This window comes from Pinus tabuliformis, chromosome 3_2 (assembly GCF_031772625.1).
Source record: "Pinus tabuliformis cultivar Carrire ecotype Pingquan chromosome 3_2, CPIR1, whole genome shotgun sequence".
NCBI lineage: Eukaryota > Viridiplantae > Streptophyta > Pinopsida > Pinales > Pinaceae > Pinus > Pinus tabuliformis.
This window is the reverse complement of record NC_142302.1, coordinates 951,075,027-951,094,020: the sequence shown is the minus strand read 5'-3', so window position 1 is coordinate 951,094,020 and position 18,994 is coordinate 951,075,027. Positions and strand designations below refer to the sequence as shown.

Here is an 18,994-nt window from a genome sequence, read left to right as displayed (position 1 = left end):
TGATATAGGTTGAATGGAACATAACTTCCAAGAATGAAACACATGGATCCTATAGTAGGATGTTTTGGGTTGCAGCATGGCCAAGTTGTGAAGATAATACAACCAAGTGAGACAACAGGAAGATATGTAACTTATCGTTATGTGTTATGAGTCTAGTTCAATCATGAAAATAACCAATTCTTTACGTTTTTCACTTGCTTGCAACATACAAAGTGACACTTATCAATGAATATAGAAAAAGAGACAAGAGTGAATGTTCAGTCACAACAGGTTATCACTTCGATGTTCGCGAATGATGTTGTGTGAGAAAATTTCCCAATATGTTTGGTTTTGAGGAAAGATGAGTGGTATCCCTAGCGCCAAAGAAAACTGAGTTAAGAATCTCTTCTGTGATGTTTGCGAGCCTCTGCATGCTCTCGAGTGCCTTCCTGTTGATCAGAAGAATCTTGTTTTTGTGCTTGTTGTTCCCAATTATATCACTTATGTAGGCTTTTGTCAAATTTCAAGTTCATTTATTTAGAATATACTAGAAATTATCATTGTCAAGAATGGTGGATTGAGGTATCCTCATGACATTTGACAATGAGAAAATAATAGATCACTTTTATCACTACTATAATCAAAGGCCTTTCTCATCATTGGAGGTAGAAATTTGTCATGTGATGTTGTTGATGCCCCGAAATTCGTTGCAACAACATCGGGGAAACCACCCGGTCCGGACCTTAGTGCAGCTCCTTTTCTGTTTGGGATAGTGGCTCTGACTGGGGATAATGGGACCAGTTTCCCAAGAATTATAAGTAAACGGGATGGATGAATGATTTACGATATAAGGTGGTAATAAGTGAACAACTAAACTATAAGAGAAATATAATAACTATAATCTAATCCCGGGACTTATCGATTTGTAGAGTGTAGCGTTTGATAATCTGTGCTTAATGGTAGGCATATAGATGACTCTAACACTAAAGCATAGATGTTTAAATCATTTAAGATTGCTCTGCATAATTAGTTATGCAGAGCGATGATAGCGAATTACTACACTTAGTCATTTATATCATTGCTACACGCATGAGTAAAAGAGATAACAAATCACAAAACATTCAATAGTGATATGAAATGAAGATTTGCTGTTATATTGCATACATGTATTCAACAATAGCAAAGATAATAACACAACAATTCATATAATAGAAAAGAGCACAGATACAGATAATAGTACCATGTAAGCTGTTTGATCAATCCAGTATATTAATCACTATGTCACGGTCCTTCCTTCAAACCAGAAAGCATTCCAAACAAGTGACAGTAGTGCACAATTGCATAAAACAGCCTTCTAAGCAAAATTAAGAACCATCGGTCGAGTTTCACAAAAGGATATAGACTGAAGCACAATAGTGCAAACTTCAGCCTTTAAGTCTTTTACAAAATTTTACGACCCTTTCCAAAACAATGAAAGGATCTATAAATACTATGCTAATCTAAATATCTAAATATCTAAAAACTGAAAAGCTACTAAATTGGCATTAACAAATATCATCTTCTTTTCTGGCGATCTGGCAGTCGGCGGCGATGCTTCATTCAGAGGTCTCTTTGCCTTTACTCCTTCGCTGACATATCGCCAGCATTGGCTCCACTTCTGGTGGAGTGTTGAGATGCGAAGTTAGCTGGGCATCATATGTGGCATCCTGAATGTCAGAAATCAGGTATCGGAGGGCATCTGTTAAACAGTTAAGATCCGACCTTTGAGAATGTGGTTTAATCAGAAAGAGCCAGTATGCGTCGGCGGTTAAAGTATTTACTCCGGCGATTAACCGTCCTTGTTTCTCCAGATCAGGGTAATTTCTCTGCTCCAGCATGTTTGCTGTTGTTATGCTTCCAGGTGTGCACTGGGAAATCATGTTTGCCAGATAGAGTGTGTCGTTGACTAGATTGATCATGTTGCTGGCAATCATTTTACATCTTGAGGCCGCCCTTTCCGCTTTCATTACCTGAGTGTTCCATTCCATGAAGAGTATGTCCTTGTACGTTACATGGATTCGGGACAAATTTGCCGCTTTCCCTTCTGGAGTGTCTTGCCACTCAATATATTCAGATATGTCATCTTCGGCCTGATCTAGCTTATTCCTGGCCTTTTCTATTTGGTCACACACTACTGTAGATGTTTCACATAATGACTCAGCGTTAGCAAGTTGTCGGCACAAGAGTCTGATTTGAGATATTAATGCGCCATTTATTCGAGTTGCCTCTGCTCTGAAATCGTCAATACTCTGGGCGTCCTTGATACCTTCGAGCTGTGCCGATAGCTGAGCTATTTGGTCGTCTTTAGATTTTATCATCAGCTCATTTGATGCTTTTAACTGGGACAATGCCTCCGATAATTCGTTTGCCTTCTGAACCTCACTTTGGTCTATCCTCTGTTTTTCAATTTGCAGCTGCTGGGTTAACAAATTTTTTTCTTGCTGTTGAGCCAGCAACTGCTCTTCTACATGTGCTGCCTTATTTTTCGCCTCAATTACTTCTGCCTGCAATGCATATATTTCATGATCTTTAGTCTTCAACAGAAGACTTACCTCTGATGCTTTGTCAATAGTCGCTGCCGAATAAGCTCCCGCAAATTGCGACAGCTTAGTCAGATCTTCGGAGGGGTCCAATTCCCCCTTCCAGACCACATTGCCCATGACTGTTTGCTCAGGAGAAATAGAAGGTTGATCAAGCCTTCGTCTTTTCCTAGAGCGCCTAACAACGGCTCTATGCTTTGGGCTGTAGAAAATATCTAGGGGAGGAATTTCTTCCACCTGGAGATCAATTTGATCGGACGGGTCTTGAGTGATTACCTCGACATCCTGTAAAATGGGTGGGCCGCTGGTTCCTTCTAGAACCTGAGAAGAAGTAGTATCGGGAGCATTACTTGTTTTATAGGTGTCTGAGTCTTTGGAGGCTTCCTTACCACTGATAATGGAATCGAATTGGTTCCATTCCTTAATCAATTCAGGATCGGTGGAGGTTTGCTCATGTTGCTCTGTGTGGGCTTTGCTCTGTTCTTTTTCTTGTTCAATCCTCTGTTGTTCCTCAAATGCCTTCCACTGCTGCTCCTCCTGTGCTCTCCGCTGCTGCTCCTCCAATTCCCTTTTCTACCTATCTTCCAGTTCTTTCTTTGCTTTCTCTTCTTCTTCCTTCTTCCTCTGTTCCTCTATCTCTTTCTGTTTTCTTTGCTCTTGATCCTTTTGTGCCTTTTGCTGCCTTTCTATCTGCTCCCTTTATGCTTCTCTGCCTGCAGCTTGTTTTGCCTTTCCTCCTGTTGTTTATCATACTCTTTAATTGTAACAGGAGGTGGATGTATCTGCTGCTGACCAGGCTCGCTTGAGGAAGATGCTGGGGTTGTGGATAATAAATCTAGAGGCAAAGTTTGCAACCTTTGCTTTCTAAGTTTATTAAATTCAGTTAACTCCACATCTTCGTACCTCATTGCAGCAAGCTGTTTGGTTTGGCTTATTGAATCGGCACCTGCGAACAGGTCATCAAACTAATCTTCTTGGTGGACAATCTTTGACAGTTTGGCCTGTTCCAGGGCAATGAAAGCAGTCTTGTTTGGATCATAGAGTCTGTTTGGGATAGTGGCCAGGGATATCATTTGGAGTTTTGTTGCTTCTTTTTCTGCAGCGTATAAACTCCAATTCTTAAAGGAAAAGAGGGCCATCCTCTCTTTTTCTCATCTTTGAGAGTTTGTGTGATACCCTCGGACATAATCTGGTAGGAGATTTCCCGGGCTAACAATTTGTCTGGGATGTATAGAGGGAGAACGTGTGGCCTAGCTTTGCTTCCAAAAACTCTAATATAGGTAAAATGCTCTTCCCCGAACCAATGCGCTATGGCTGGTAGGTCAAAAGAAGCTTCATAGGAAATTCTTGGGATGGGTCTGTCGAAAATAGAATAGTGAATGGGCACCATGAAACCATTGCAAATTTGATACAAATGGTCCTTGTAAGAGGGTTTCCACAATTTCCGATGGTACAAATGAATGGGTGTTGGATCATGGGTGGTCCATCTCCAACCAAGGACAGGAAACTCAGAATTAAAACACAGGGTATCCATAATGTAAGCAGAGTAATAAAATGGTGGGATTTTCCTTTCGGTGACTCTGGTTTTGGCTCTAAATTCACGAACAGCTATGACCAACTTATCAGACATAATAGTGGCCCAATCCATAATTGTACTATTGACAGCCGCTTCCATTAAGGGAACCATGTCAATATGGATATTAGCAGAGTCATGTAATCCCCACAATCTACACATCATAATCCCAGCATAGCAATAGGGAGAAGCCAAAGAAGCATTGGAGTACTTAGTCGAACTTTCATGCTTGTGTTTGGCTGGGTTCTGCCTCCAATCTCGGAGGGGTTCGGATGGTGATTCATTCTCGTTCGCGAACTTCTCCATGAAGGTTCTGTTATAGACTAGCTCAGGTTCAGGCAAATGATACATCCGCCTCAGGTCATCAGGCTTGAAGGACCCGAAAATCCTTCCATCCCTTGTATGAAGAGTTCTATCAGTGAGGGTAATTTCCTCAATTGCCCAGCGTACCACATCAGTGTAAGGTAGGACCTGCTCTCTGGCTGTTATTCTGTGCAAAAAGGAGTCGGCCAAGTCTTTGAGAGTTGCCTCGGACTTCCTTTGTTCATCCACACTAGCCTCAGTCACTGTCTTTTCCGGTTGCTCGGCCTCTAACAGATTATATGTACCCTGCCATGTAGTGCTAGGAAGACCAGTGCATGTAGTATCTGAGATTAGGCCTTTCTTCGAAACTATAGCATCTTGACCTGCGACAGGTGTTACAGTAGAACCTGCAGCCTTCTTGAATTTCTTTCCCATCATGTTCAGGCTTCTCTCGACAGCTGAATTCTACACAAATGCAAGAGAAATCGTAACAAGGAAATAACAACGACAATCCATAACGGGATAGATATATTACTTGAAGCGTGGCAAGATTAATTCTAAAAGTGGTTGCGGATCTAATGATTTGAGAAGGCACCGCAGATGCAATGATGGTGATTTTACAGCCTGCAGCTCCATAAATGACCATTACTTCGTTATTAAACCGAATGACCCCTTAAAGCGTGCAACAGATTTTTTCAAAGGTCTAATCGTAAGTGTTTGTTAAATCGAAGGGGCAAAGTTTTAAATACGCATGCATTACCTTATCCCTGCATTTAACGGCATTTTGAAATCTGTGCTTTTGTCAATCGGATTCAAATATAACTTTAAAGCTTTGAAACAATCACCTTTTAGGAATTCTGGTCATCGTTAAGCGTCATCGCATCGCATCGGGGGTGTGAGTGATACTATCGTTTGGGAGAGATCTTGGCGAATGCCGATTGCGACATCGCATCGTATTAGCACGCGAACACATTCCTAGATGTATATCAAATGATTTGCCGACTACCGATAGCGATATCACATCGCATCGGGGAAAAGATCTGAGCGTCTTATGAAAATGTATGGGATTCCGCCGACTACCGATAGCGATATCGCATCGGGTCGGGGCTTAAAGCGTTTTTTACAAGAGGCAACGCCGATAGCCGATCGCCGATATTACGTCGCATCGGGGTGTAAGATATGTGCTCTTTTTGTGTGTGCATTGAATACCGCCGATCGCCGATAGCGATATCGCATCGGAAAGGACCAAGGTGACATGCGATCTTGCGATTGCTTTTTCGGACTTAACCAAAAATTGCTTGTTATTTATTCAAAAAGGCTTTTATTCACAAATTCATTTGATTATCATACCTTTTTCGAACAAATTCATTAATGCCAATTAAAATTTTAAAAGGGACCCATTTCATATGTTAATTGTTTGTGATTAAAAATGTTATGAAATGGGGGGTTGTTGTAGGGCACAACAATTGGCGATTCGTTGGTAGAACCAGTTATCTTTGGACTGATAAACATACTTAAACTTTTTCAAATAGAATCTTTATAAGGGAAAGGAAATTTCTAATATAACTAGATGTCTATTGATTCTGAATAAAGCAGAATTCTTCTGTTGACTTCCTCTTTTTATAAAGAAAATAAATTCATTTTAAGTTTTAAAACAGGTCTTTAATGGTTCATAAAGGTAAAACAGAAAACTTTTCCAAATCAGCTTTTAAAGTAAACTCCTCTGTCATAGGTAGAGCCTCTGCTGCCAGCAAACGTTTATAGTCTCGGCAGGGTTACCTTTTAACCATGCTGTTGTCCATTGTTCCATTCACTTAAGAGAATGACTAAACAGAATGAATTCAAAACATATTTTCACATTTTTGAATTTCATTTTCTTTTCTTCTTTGCTTAAGATAAAAGCCATTGTCCTGGTTTGGTGGCCAGATAATGACAATGCCACTCACGGGTAGTAATCAAACTGAACAAGCTGGCTCGTGATGAGACCCCTTGTCTTGAAATTTCAAGCCATTACCCTGTTTGATATGCAGTTTTGGTAATGTCAGTTAAATTATTTTCCTATGAACATGGTAAGCAGGCTTGTAATAAGACCTCTTATCTTTAATCTTTTATATTTTAGAATTACACTCTGAGTAATCATAAACTTTTGGTGAATTGGATGAACAACTGTCTCCTTAAGAGTAAATGGATGACAGGTTGAGAGTTAAAGATGCTGAAGATGGATTAGCTCCTATTTTAATATAGATAACCTTTGGAGACCAGTTTTGAAAACCCAACATGACTCATAGAACTACGTTCAGAGAGAAGTTTACAAAAGTTAGACTGCGATCTCAGAATAGAAAGATATCTAATTTCCTAGAAATGATCTCTCTTGGTTTAAGACTCTATTATCCAAAAGCAAATATTGATAGTGCCCCAGCGAGACAACTTTTAACTACAGCAAAAGGTCAATGGAAGATATCCCACATCCTTATTTTCTACAAATCCTACAAACTATAAAGAGAAGGGGTTACCTCCTCAATTAAAGAATTTCTTCAATATTAGACCATTGACAGGGAGAGAATCTCTCACCCCTGATAGATTTTGCAGTATAAAAGTGGAATGGCCTATTTTTTCACAGATCTGAAATGGTCCAAGCCACAGTTTCTGAAACCTGGAGTGTTTACCTTTGTCTTGATGGGCTTTGTCCCATTTCAGAGCTAAATCTCCGACTTGGAATTGTTTAGGACTAGACGAGGCTAGATCAAAAGCTGCTTTAATGACTTGCTGATGTTTGGTGCGTGTAACCTTGGCCTTTTCCCTTTCCTCTTCAAGTTTGAGAATTTGATCATATCTGAACTGGATAGAGGAAGAAGGAGTTTCCTCAATAAATTGCACTAGGGCTAGAGATGGAAGAAGAAGATTGGTTGGTACAATTGCTTCTTTTCCATAGACAAGATTAAACGGAGAGGTTCCTATGGAGGCTTTATGTGTTATCCTATCGGCCCATAATGCAAATACTAAGGATTTGTGCCAGTTCTTATGATTCTCTTCGATTGTTCGCTTAATAATTTTGATTAGATTTTTATTAGTTGATTCTGCTAGGCCATTACCCTGAGGATAGTAATTAGCAGAATACTTTAATTTAAATCCTCTTTTGATAGCGAAATCAATCATTGCATTACCTGAGAAATAAGAAGCATTATCAAAGACAAGAGCGTTTGGAACACCAAACCTGGTAATGATGAACTGATCTATAAATTCAATGATCACCTCAGAGTTTGTTGTCTTTAACGGAACTGCTTCTACCCACTTTGTAAAGTAATCAGTGGCTGTAAGGATATATTTGTGCTGCCTGGAAGAAGGTGGATTAATTTCTCCAATGATGTCCAATCCCCATTGTTCGAAAGGTTGTTCAATGTTGACTGGTTGCAAAGGGAAAGCTGGTTTTTGTTGTCTTCCACTGGAAGTTTGGCATTTGAGACATTTCCTTACATACTCGTGAGCGTCCTTAAACAAAGTAGGCCAATAGTATCCAGCATGAATAACTTTATGAGCTGTTGTATCAGCTCCAAAATGTCCTCCTGCTGGTCCGTCATGTAGCTCCTGCAAAACCTTTTGAGCCTCAGGTTTCTCAAGGCATCTTAATAGAACAGAATCATAATTTCTTTTGAAAAGCACATCATTGATAATCGAAAAACTCTTAGCTTTTAATCTAATGGCCCTTTTGTTCTTGTAGGACAAATTCGTAGGTGCATAACCATTCTTTAAATAAAAGATCAAATCTTCATATTGAGATTCGGAATCGGGAACACTTAGCTGATTAACTTCTTGAGTTTGCTCTGTATCGCTTGATTCCGGAATGTTAGATGCTCCTGCCAATATCCTGCAAAAACCTTGACCTTTAACAATCTTTTCTGGCTTTATTTCTAGGTCATATTCTTGGAGAGCCGCGACCCAATTTACCCTTTTTTCGCCCAATTCTTTTTGAATTAATAGTTGCCTAACTGCCGAGAAAGGAACTATCACTTTAGAATGGGTTTTTAAAAGAAAGGGTCGATAATGTTTGACTGTTTTAAACACAGCAAAAGCTTATTTCTCAACATCGGAATAGTTCAATTCGGCGCCTTGAAAGTTTGAACTAAAGAACGAGATGGGCACTTCCAAATTGTCATCATTCAACTGGGTGAGCACTGCTGCGTAAGATAAGTCGGATGCAATGGTATATAATGTAAAATGATTAGAAAGATTTGGAGTATTCAGAGCTGGGGCATTGATTATTGATTGCTTAATGTCATTAAAAGCTTGCTTTTCTTCTAATCCCCACCTGAAGGTTGAATTCTTTTTAATCATCGTTTGTAGTGGTAGTACAATCTATGAAAAATCTGGAACAAATCGTTTAACGAAATTAATCTGGCCTAAAAACGACTGCATCGATTTTTTATTGTGTGGAAAAGGAATTTCATAAATTTCCTTAATTCGATCAGGATCTACATAAATGCCATCCTTAGATACAATAAAACCTAAAAGCTTACCCTGGTTAAGAGCAAAGAAAGACTTTTTCGGGTTAAGAGAGATACCATGTGTTTTGCATCGTTGAAAAATCTGATTTAAATCATGCAAGTGATTATATCTCTTTTTAGAATATACAGTAATATCATCAAGGTAGACGACTACTGTTCGATTAATTAACCCTCTAAAGGCTGTATCCATAGCTCTCTGGAATGTCGCTCCTGCATTTATGAGTCCAAAAGGCATTTTTTGATATGCATAAGTCCCCCATTTTGTTCTGAATGTGGTTTTAAGTTGGTCATCAGGATGAACTAGCACTTGGTTATATCCTGAGAATCCGTCGAGAAAGGACATCAATTCAGATCCTGCTACCGATTGGAGGATCTGCTCCATAGTAGGCAATGGGAAGTTATCTTTCAAGCTTGCCTTATTCAAGTTTCTGAAATCGATACAAATTCGGATGTCGCCGTTTTTCTTCCTGACTGGTACCATATTAGAGACCCAGTTTGAGTGTCGGACAGGGAAGATAATCTTAGCTTTTAAAAGCTTATTAAGTTCCGACTTTATCTGGCTCTCCAAATTCGGGTGTATTTTCCTTAACTTCTGCTGGATCGGCTTCTGATTGGGAAGCATAGGAATAGTATGTTGTATGATAGATGTATCATATATCTTGAGGTCGTCATACTTCCAAGCAAAAACTTGTTTGTTTTTCTTTAAGAGTTTGATAAATGCTTCCTTTTCTTCTACAGAAAGTCCTAATCCTAAGTTGATATTTTGAGGAGCTTGATCTGTTCCCAAATTAATCAATTCAAACCTAAGAGTAGAGCTTTGGAGTTTTGTATTAATTACAGGTTTAAACCTGTCTTTAATGTCATAAAGGTCTTAGAGCTTTACTACAGGCTTAGGAATCGCATTATCTTGAGATGTTCTTTTCATTTGAGAATCATGCTCATCTTCTTCAATGATTTGATTGTCATAGGACTTTTCAAAGGTTAAGAATTGCAAGATATCCTCGTCATGGTTGAAAACCCTCCAGTTAGTGATATTATCAGGAACTGAAGGTCTAAACATTAGTTCTATAGAAAATCTATCAAGTCTATAGTCTTCAGAAGGCAGAAGTTTGGAAGCTACATTGGCTAGTAAATCGGCTGCTGAGTTCTGTGATCTAGGAATTGAGGAAATGTTGAATGCTGAGAAATGTGAAGTAAGATCTTGCACTAGCGATTGATAATGCTTAAGGTGGCTTGAAAGGTAATGAATTGCATTTCTTACCTGCTTAACAATGATCTCACTATCGCCGAATACTTTAATATATTGGACTTTAAGGTCGATTGCCTTATATAATCCCTGCACTAGAGCTTCATATTCGGCCGTGTTATTAGTGCACTCAAATTCTAATCTACAGGACAACATTGTCTTTTCGCCTTGTGGACTAACCAAAATGCAACCTGCTCCTGAGCCCTCGCTGGACTTAGAGCCATCAAAATACAAAGACCAAAATAAAGGAGAATTAACAAAAATATTTACATCCTTTTGATTTTCATTAAAACATTTGGATAAATTGGTTTGTGAAAAATTTTCTACTTGAGATGTACAATGGTTAACTGAAAAAGGAGAGGGTTGGGCAACAAAGTTGCCAAAGAATGATTCTGAGGAATAATTCCCCAAAATGTTGTTGTTGAAGGCCACAGGCTGGTTTTCTTGTTCGAAATTGGTTACTGTGTGGGTCATGTGTTTCTCACGGTCGATCCTTATTTGATTTGGCTTACCCTTGTAGGGGAGCCACATATGTGACCAATCAGTGGAAATGTATCCATGCAGTTTTTCGGACCAATCTCTGCTCAAAATTAAACCGTAGAATTTAGGTATGTCAGCAATCAAAATATCTATTCTCTATACAATTCTGGGATCAGCAGACAACCTGATAGTCACGGAATTAATTTCTCCTACAACCTGTACTTTGGTTCTGTCTAACTGTACAATGTGAATAGCAGACTTCTGGGGTTATATGTTCAGTTTAGAACAAACTGAAGCTGGCATAATATTAGATGAAGCCCCTGAATCGATTAAACAGTTATGCAGATTTCGATTATAGATTTCATAGGTCAGCAAGAAAGGTGGAGTATGAGAATTGGATCTATCTCCGATCAAAACTGAATCGGTAGCTTCAACCATACCTGGAGGGGGTTGTCCTGAATCATTAGCAGCTTTTGAACTGGGAAGAGGAGAAGAGGGGACAGCGTTCAACTCTATTAGAAGCAATTTCTGCTGATGTTTTAGCTTACTAAGTTCAAACATGGTTATGTTTGCCTTAGTCTTTTTCATATCATCAACAATATTATACTCCATGGAGTCAGATACCACTAGTGTCTTAGATGTCGAAGGAGAATTAGAAGTTGAAGGCTGGTTTTGGGGAGCTGCTACAGGTGACTTCTTTGGGAGAACTTTTTCCTTTGGTGTGGCAGCACCTGCGCTCCTTTTCTTTGTAGTTGTCTGGGTAGGTTCAGAAGCGATTTTACTTCTTGTAGTAACAGGAAAGGCTTCTTCTTGATTCTCGGTGTCAGAGTTTGGGAGTATAAAATCCCACATGCCGTGGCATTCAACTACTTCTTCTTCATCATCTGTTTGGGAGGTTGTTTCCTCTTCCTCTTCTTCCTGTTCTGAGTCTGCATTAGATATAACATTGGGTGGCTTTGCTTCAGTTTTCTTGAAAGTCCTAAATGGTCTTTTGTTTGAAGTCTCGGCCACCTGTTTTTTAATCTCAACCATTTCATTAGACAATGTTTTAAGGACTTTTTGTAAGCCTTCCATGTCATACGGGTCCTTTGGGGTTTTCTTCTTAGAATCATCTTTAAATGAGACTTTTTTAGCTTTTCTATCCTCCAAGACAGCTTTCTTTTCTAGAGCGTTGATGCGCTTCTCAACAGCAAGTGCTTCCTTCATATTTTCGGCTAAGGTAGGTTTGCCAGCCCTGTCAACAAAAATAGCTATGTTGGAAGGGAGGGCGGTAATATACCATTCGCTTCTAATTTGTTCACTTGGTTTTGAAGCGGTAGGGATTTTATTTAGGAGTTTATTAAATCGGGCATTAAACTCCTTTATTGGTTCCCTATGCTCTATTCTCAAATTGGAGAGGTCATTTATTAAAGTGGCTAGAGACCTGTCATCTCCATATTTGGTAAGGAACTGCTCTTGGCATGTGGCCCAGCTGGTAATAGAACCAGAAGGTAAGGAAAAGTACCAGGATCCTGCCGATCCTTGTAAGGTATAAGGGAAAAGCCTGACAACAACATCTTGCTCTGTCACTCCTTTTAAGTTAACTGCTAACATAAAATTGTTAATATGTTCTTCAGCTTGTGTTCCGTTATCTGGGTTAAATTTAGGCAACCATTTTTCGGGAGCATCAGGTAGATCATGCAATGGTCCAGGCATGTTGACTGCACCTGGCGTAGTCCATGGATCTGCCATTATGCTAGCGACAATAGTTGTCACTACTGTTGGGATTCCAGATGACTGAGGAGAAGAGATTGTTGAAGAGTGAGTAGTTTGAGATGCTGTAGTACCTAGTCCCTGATGAACAACAGTGTGTAACGGAGGAGTGGATGGTTGACTTCGCAGATTAGGAGATGAGATGGAGGATATGGGAGAAAGGTCTTCACTATCAGATCCTTCAGTAATATTTTTAGCCTTTTTCTTTTTCGGTAAAGGGAACTCAGTAGGTTCAATACTGAGTTTTTCACTCTGAAGTCTGGTAAGTGGATGGGATAAGTTGAACTGCGAGGTCGCACTGCTTTGTGATACTTCAGATTTCTGACGCAAAATCGAGAAGCTCTGAAGTTTATGGATAAGAGACTGGACTTTAGGGGATTCAAGACTTAATTGTTCTGAAATATGATGGGTGTGAGCAGTGGTGGTTGATTCCTCTTTTTCTCGATTGTGTGCCGGAGAACCAGCATGTGATTGAGAAGGAGGAGAGGATTTGGAGGGAGAATTACTCTTAGAGTGGCTTGCAGATTTGGGCCTGCTTGCCATTCACAGTCAATGCCCTCCTTCTAGCGCCAAAAATGTTGATGCCCCGAAATTCGTTGCAACAACATCGGGGAAACCACCCGGTCCGGACCTTAGTGCAGCTCCTTTTCCGTTTGGGATAGTGGCTCCGACTGGGGATGATGGGACCAGTTTCCCAAGAATTATAAGTAAACGGGATGGATGAATGATTTACGATATAAGGTGGTAATAAGTGAACAACTAAACTATAAGAGAAATATAATAACTATAATCTAATCCCGGGACTTATCGATTTGTAGAGTGCAGCGTTTGATAATCTGTGCTTAATGGCAGGCATATAGATGACTCTAACACTAAAGCATAGATGTTTAAATCATTTAAGATTGCTCTGCATAATTAGTTATGCAGAGCGATGATAGCGAATTACTACACTTAGTCATTTATATCATTGCTACACGCATGAGTAAAAGAGATAACAAATCACAAAACATTCAATAGTGATATGAAATGAAGATTTGTTGTTATATTGCATACATGTATTCAACAATAGCAAAGATAATAACACAGCAATTCATATAATAGAAAAGAGCACAGATACAGATAATAGTACCATGTAAGCTGTTTGATCAATCCAGTATATTAATCACTATGTCGCGGTCCTTCCTTCAAACCAGAAAGCATTCCAAACAAGTGACAGTAGTGCACAATTGCATAAAACAGCCTTCTAAGCAAAATTAAGAACCATCGGTCGAGTTTCACAAAAGGATATAGACTGAAGCACAATAGTGAAAACTTTAGCCTTTAAGTCTTTTAAAAAATTTTACGACCCTTTCCAAAACAATGAAAGGATCTATAAATACTATGCTAATCTAAATATCTAAATATCTAAAAACTGAAAAGCTACTAAATTGGCATTAACAAATATCATCTTCTTTTCTGGCGATCTGGCAGTCGGCGGCGATGCTTCATTCAGAGGTCTCTTTGCCTTTACTCCTTCGCTGACATATCGCCAGCATTGGCTCTACTTCTGGTGGAGTGTTGAGACGCGAAGTTAGCTGGGCATCATATGTGGCATCCTGAATGTCGGAAATCAGGTATCGGAGGGCATCTGTTAAACAGTTAAGAGCCGACCTTTGAGAATGTGGTTTAATCAGAAAGAGCCAGTATGCGTCGGCGGTTAAAGTATTTACTCCGGCGATTAACCGTCCTTGTTTCTCCAGATCAGGGTAATTTCTCTGCTCCAGCATGTTTGCTGTTGTTATGCTTCCAGGTGTGCACTGGGAAATCATGTTTGCCAGATAGAGTGTGTCGTTGACTAGATTGATCATGTTGCTGGCAATCATTTTACATCTTGAGGCCACCCTTTCCGCTTTCATTACCTGAGTGTTCCATTCCATGAAGAGTATGTCCTTGTACGTTACATGGATTCGGGACAAATTTGCCGCTTTCCCTTCTGGAGTGTCTTGCCACTCAATATATTCAGATATGTCATCTTCGGCCTGATCTAGCTTATTCCTGGCCTTTTCTATTTGCTCACACACTACTGTAGATGTTTCACATAATGACTCAGCGTCAGCAAGTTGTCGGCACAAGAGTCTGATCTGAGATATTAATGCGCCATTTATTCGAGTTGCCTCTGCTCTGAAATCGTCAATACTCTGGGCGTCCTTGATACCTTCGAGCTGTGATAGCTGATTTTTGCTCGTCTTTAGATTTTATCATCAGCTCATTTGATGCTTTTAACTGGGACAATGCCTCCGATAATTCTTTTGCCTTCTGAACCTCACTTTGGTCTATCCTCTGTTTTTCAATTTGCAGTTGCTGGGTTAACAAATTGTTTTCTTGCTGTTGAGCCAGCAACTGCTCTTCTACCTGTGCTGCCTTATTTTTCGCCTCAATTACTTCTGCCTGCAATGCATATATTTCATGATCTTTAGTCTTCAACAGAAGACTTACCTCTGATGCTTTGTCAATAGTCGCTGCCGAATAAGCTCCCGCAAATTGCGACAGCTTAGTCAGATCTTCAGAGGGGTCCAATTCCCCCTTCCAGACCACATTGCCCGTGACTGTTTGCTCAGAAGAAATAGAAGGTTGATCAAGCCTTCGTCTTTTCCTAGAGCGCCTAACAACGGCTCTATGCTTTGGGCTGTAGAAAATATCTAGGGGAGGAATTTCTTCCACCTGGAGATCAATTTGATCGGACGGGTCTTGAGTGATTACCTCGACATCCTGTAAAATGGGTGGGCCGCTGGTTCCTTCTAGAACCTGAGAAGAAGTAGTATCGGGAGCATTACTTGTTTTAGAGGTGTCTGAGTCTTTGGAGGCTTCCTTACCACTGATAATGGAATCGAATTGGTTCCATTCCTTAATCAATTCAGGATCAGTGGAGGTTTGCTCATGTTGCTCTGTGTGGGCTTTGCTCTGTTCTTTTTCTTGTTTAATCCTCTGCTGTTCCTCAAATGCCTTCCGCTGCTGCTCCTCCTGTGCTCTCTGCTGCTGCTCCTCCAATTCCCTTTTCTGCCTATCTTCTAGTTCTTTCTTTGCTTTCTCTTCTTCTTCCTTCTTCCTCTGTTCCTCTATCTCTTTCTGTTTTCTTTGCTCTTGATCCTTTTGTGCCTTTTGCTGCCTTTCTATCTGCTCCCTTTTATGCTTCTCTGCCTGCAGCTTGTTTTGCCTTTCCTCCTGTTGTTTATCATACTCTTTAATTGTAACAGGAGGTGGATGTATCTGCTGCTGACCAGGCTCGCTTGAGGAAGATGCTGGGGTTGTGGATAATAAATCTAGAGGCAAAGTTTGCAACCTTTGCTTTCTAAGTTTATTAAATTCAGTTAACTCCACATCTTCGTACCTCATTGCAACAAGCTGTTTGGTTTGGCTTATTGAATCGGCACCTGCGAACAGGTCATCAAACTGATCTTCTTGATGGACAATCTTTGACAGTTTGGCCTATTCCAGGGCAATGAAAGCAGTCTTGTTTGGATCATAGAGTCTGTTTGGGATAGTGGCCAGGGATATCATTTGGAGTTTTGTTGCTTCTTTTTCTGCATGCTTGTAATTCTGCAGCGTATAAACTCTAATTCTTAAAGGAAAAGAGGGCCATCCTCTCTTTTTCTCATCTTTGAGAGTTTGTGTGACACCCTCGGACATAATCTGGTAGGAGATTTCCCGGGCTAGCAATTTGTCTGGGATGTATAGAGGGAGAACGTGTGGCCTAGCTTTGCTTCCAAAAACTCTAATATAGGTAAAATGCTCTTCCCCGAACCAATGCGCTATGGCTGGTAGGTCAAAAGAAGCTTCATAGGAAATTCTTGGGATGGGTCTGTCGAAAATAGAATAGTGAATGGGCACCATGAAACCATTGCAAATTTGATACAAATGGTCCTTGTAAGAGGGTTTCCACAATTTCCGATGGTACAAATGAATGGGTGTTGGATCATGGGTGGTCCATCTCCAACCAAGGACAGGAAACTCAGAATTAAAACACAGGGTATCCATAATGTAAGCAGAGTAATAAAATGGTGGGATTTTCCTTTCGGTGACTCTGGTTTTGGCTCTAAATTCACGAACAGCTATGACCAACTTATCAGACAGAATAGTGGCCCAATCCATAATTGTACTATTGACAGCCGCTTCCATTAAGGGAACCATGTCAATATGGATATTAGCAGAGTCATGTAATCCCCACAATATACACATCATAATCCCAGCATAGCAATAGGGAGAAGCCAAAGAAGCATTGGAGTACTTAGCCGAACTTTCATGCTTGTGTTTGGCTGGGTTCTGCCTCCAATCTCGGAGGGGTTCGGATGGTGATTCATTCTCGTTCGCGAACTTCTCCACGAAGGTTCTGTTATAGACTAGCTCAGGTTCAGGCAAATGATACATCCGCCTCAGGTCATCAGGCTTGAAGGACCTGAAAATCCTTCCATCCCTTGTATGCAGAGTTCTATCAGTGAGGGTAATTTCCTCAATTGCCCAGCGTACCACATCAGTGTAAGGTAGGACCTGCTCTCTGGCTGCTATTCTGTGCAAAAAGGAGTCGGCCAAGTCTTTGAGAGTTGCCTCGGACTTCCTTTGTTCATCCACACTAGCCTCAGTCACTGTCTTTTCCGGTTGCTCGGCCTCTAACAGATTATATGTACCCTGCCATGTAGTGCTAGGGAGACCAGTGCATGTAGTATCTGAGATTAGGCCTTTCTTCGAAACTCTAGCAGCTTGACCTGCGACAGGTGTTACAGTAGAACCTGCAGCCTTCTTCTTTCCCATCATGTTCAGGCTTCTCTCGACAGCTGAATTCTACACAAATGAAAGAGAAATCGTAACAAGGAAATAACAACGACAATCCATAACGGGATAGATATATTACTTGAAGCGTGGCAAGATTAATTCTAAAAGTGGCTGCGGATCTAATGATTTGAGAAGGTACCGCAGATGCAATGATGGTGATTTTACAGCCTGCAGCTCCATAAATGACCATTACTTCATTATTAAACCGAATGACCCCTTAAAGCGTGCAACCGATTTTTTCAAAGGTCTAATCGTAAGTGTTCGTTAAATCGAAGGGGCAAAGTTTTAAATACGCATGCATTACCTTATCCCTGCATTTAACGGCATTTTGAAATCTGTGCTTTTGTCAATCGGATTCAAATATAACTTTAAAGCTTTGAAACAATCACCTTTTAGGAATTATGGTCATCGTTAAGCGTCATCGCATCGCATCGGGGGTGTGAGTGATACTATCGTTTGGGAGAGATCTTGGCGAATGCCGATTGCGACATCGCATCGTATTAGCACGCGAACACATTCCTAGATGTATATCAAATGATTTGCCGACTACCGATAGCGATATCACATCGCATCGGGGAAAAGATCTGAGCGTCTTATGAAAATGTATGGGATTCCGCCGACTACCGATAGCGATATCGCATCGGGTCGGGGCTTAAAGCGTTTTTTACAAGAGGCAACGCCGATAGCCGATCGCCGATATTACGTCGCATCGGGGTGTAAGATATGTGCTCTTTTTGTGTGTGCATTGAATACCGCCGATCGCCGATAGCGATATCGCATCGGAAAGGACCAAGGTGACATGCGATCTTGCGATTGCTTTTTCGGACTTAACCAAAAATTGCTTGTTATTTATTCAAAAAGGCTTTTATTCACAAATTCATTTGATTATCATACCTTTTTCGAACAAATTCATTAATGCCAATTAAAATTTTAAAAGGGACCCATTTCATATGTTAATTGTTTGTGATTAAAAATGTTATGAAATGGGGGGTTGTTGTAGGGCACAACGGATGTTTACTAAAGACATGCAGTATACTAAATCATTTGAACATGCACCCTTGACTCCTACAATTGGATTAATAGAACTTCGTACATGCATTGTTTGTCTTGAGAGGCTTGATCAACATATTAGTGGGATTCTCACCATTGTTTGTAATCATTCGTTCCACTCTTAATTTATTTCCAAATATCATTGATTTACCATTCCTAATATGTAGATATAGTCAGCATAATCCCAAGAAGTGAACTTGCTCAATTTGTTCAACATCTAAAAACCTATGGATATTTTTCATTTGTGGTTTTGTTTGATGCCGGAGGTATGAGCCATGTCATGCAATAAAGCATTGGAAAGGAACTCAACATTGTTAATCACTTGATTTGGACACTCAATGTGTCTGGGATTATGTTGGTGAGAACTATGTTCATCAACTTATACAATCAAAAAATGATGGTAAATTGGTTGAGTTAAATTCCCATTGTAGAGATACCGGTGATCATTGTGGGAGGTGTTAATGTAGCAATGATGCTGGACTTGAGAGTGTTCTTTGGAAAATAAAATTAAAGTGATAGTTTATGAGTATAATAATGTTCTAACAATTCATCTAGATAATCAATGACGATATTACGACTCATTACTTACTAAAGTCAGGCACCAGAGGGAGATTGTTGTTTCTGAAGCTATCCAAAAGTATAAAAACATAAAACTGAAAAACATGCAAGATAACTATGTCAAATCTAAGATGCATAAGATTTATTCCAAATAGAGGAGTAAACC

General features: G+C 40.0%; 1 pseudogene; it reads left to right on the top strand.

Moving 5' to 3' along the window:
- The first annotated feature begins 225 nt into the window (after positions 1-225).
- LOC149183792 (BRAP2 RING ZnF UBP domain-containing protein 2 pseudogene) lies at positions 226-18,983 on the top strand (annotated as a pseudogene).
- Positions 18,984-18,994: the final 11 nt, after the last annotated feature.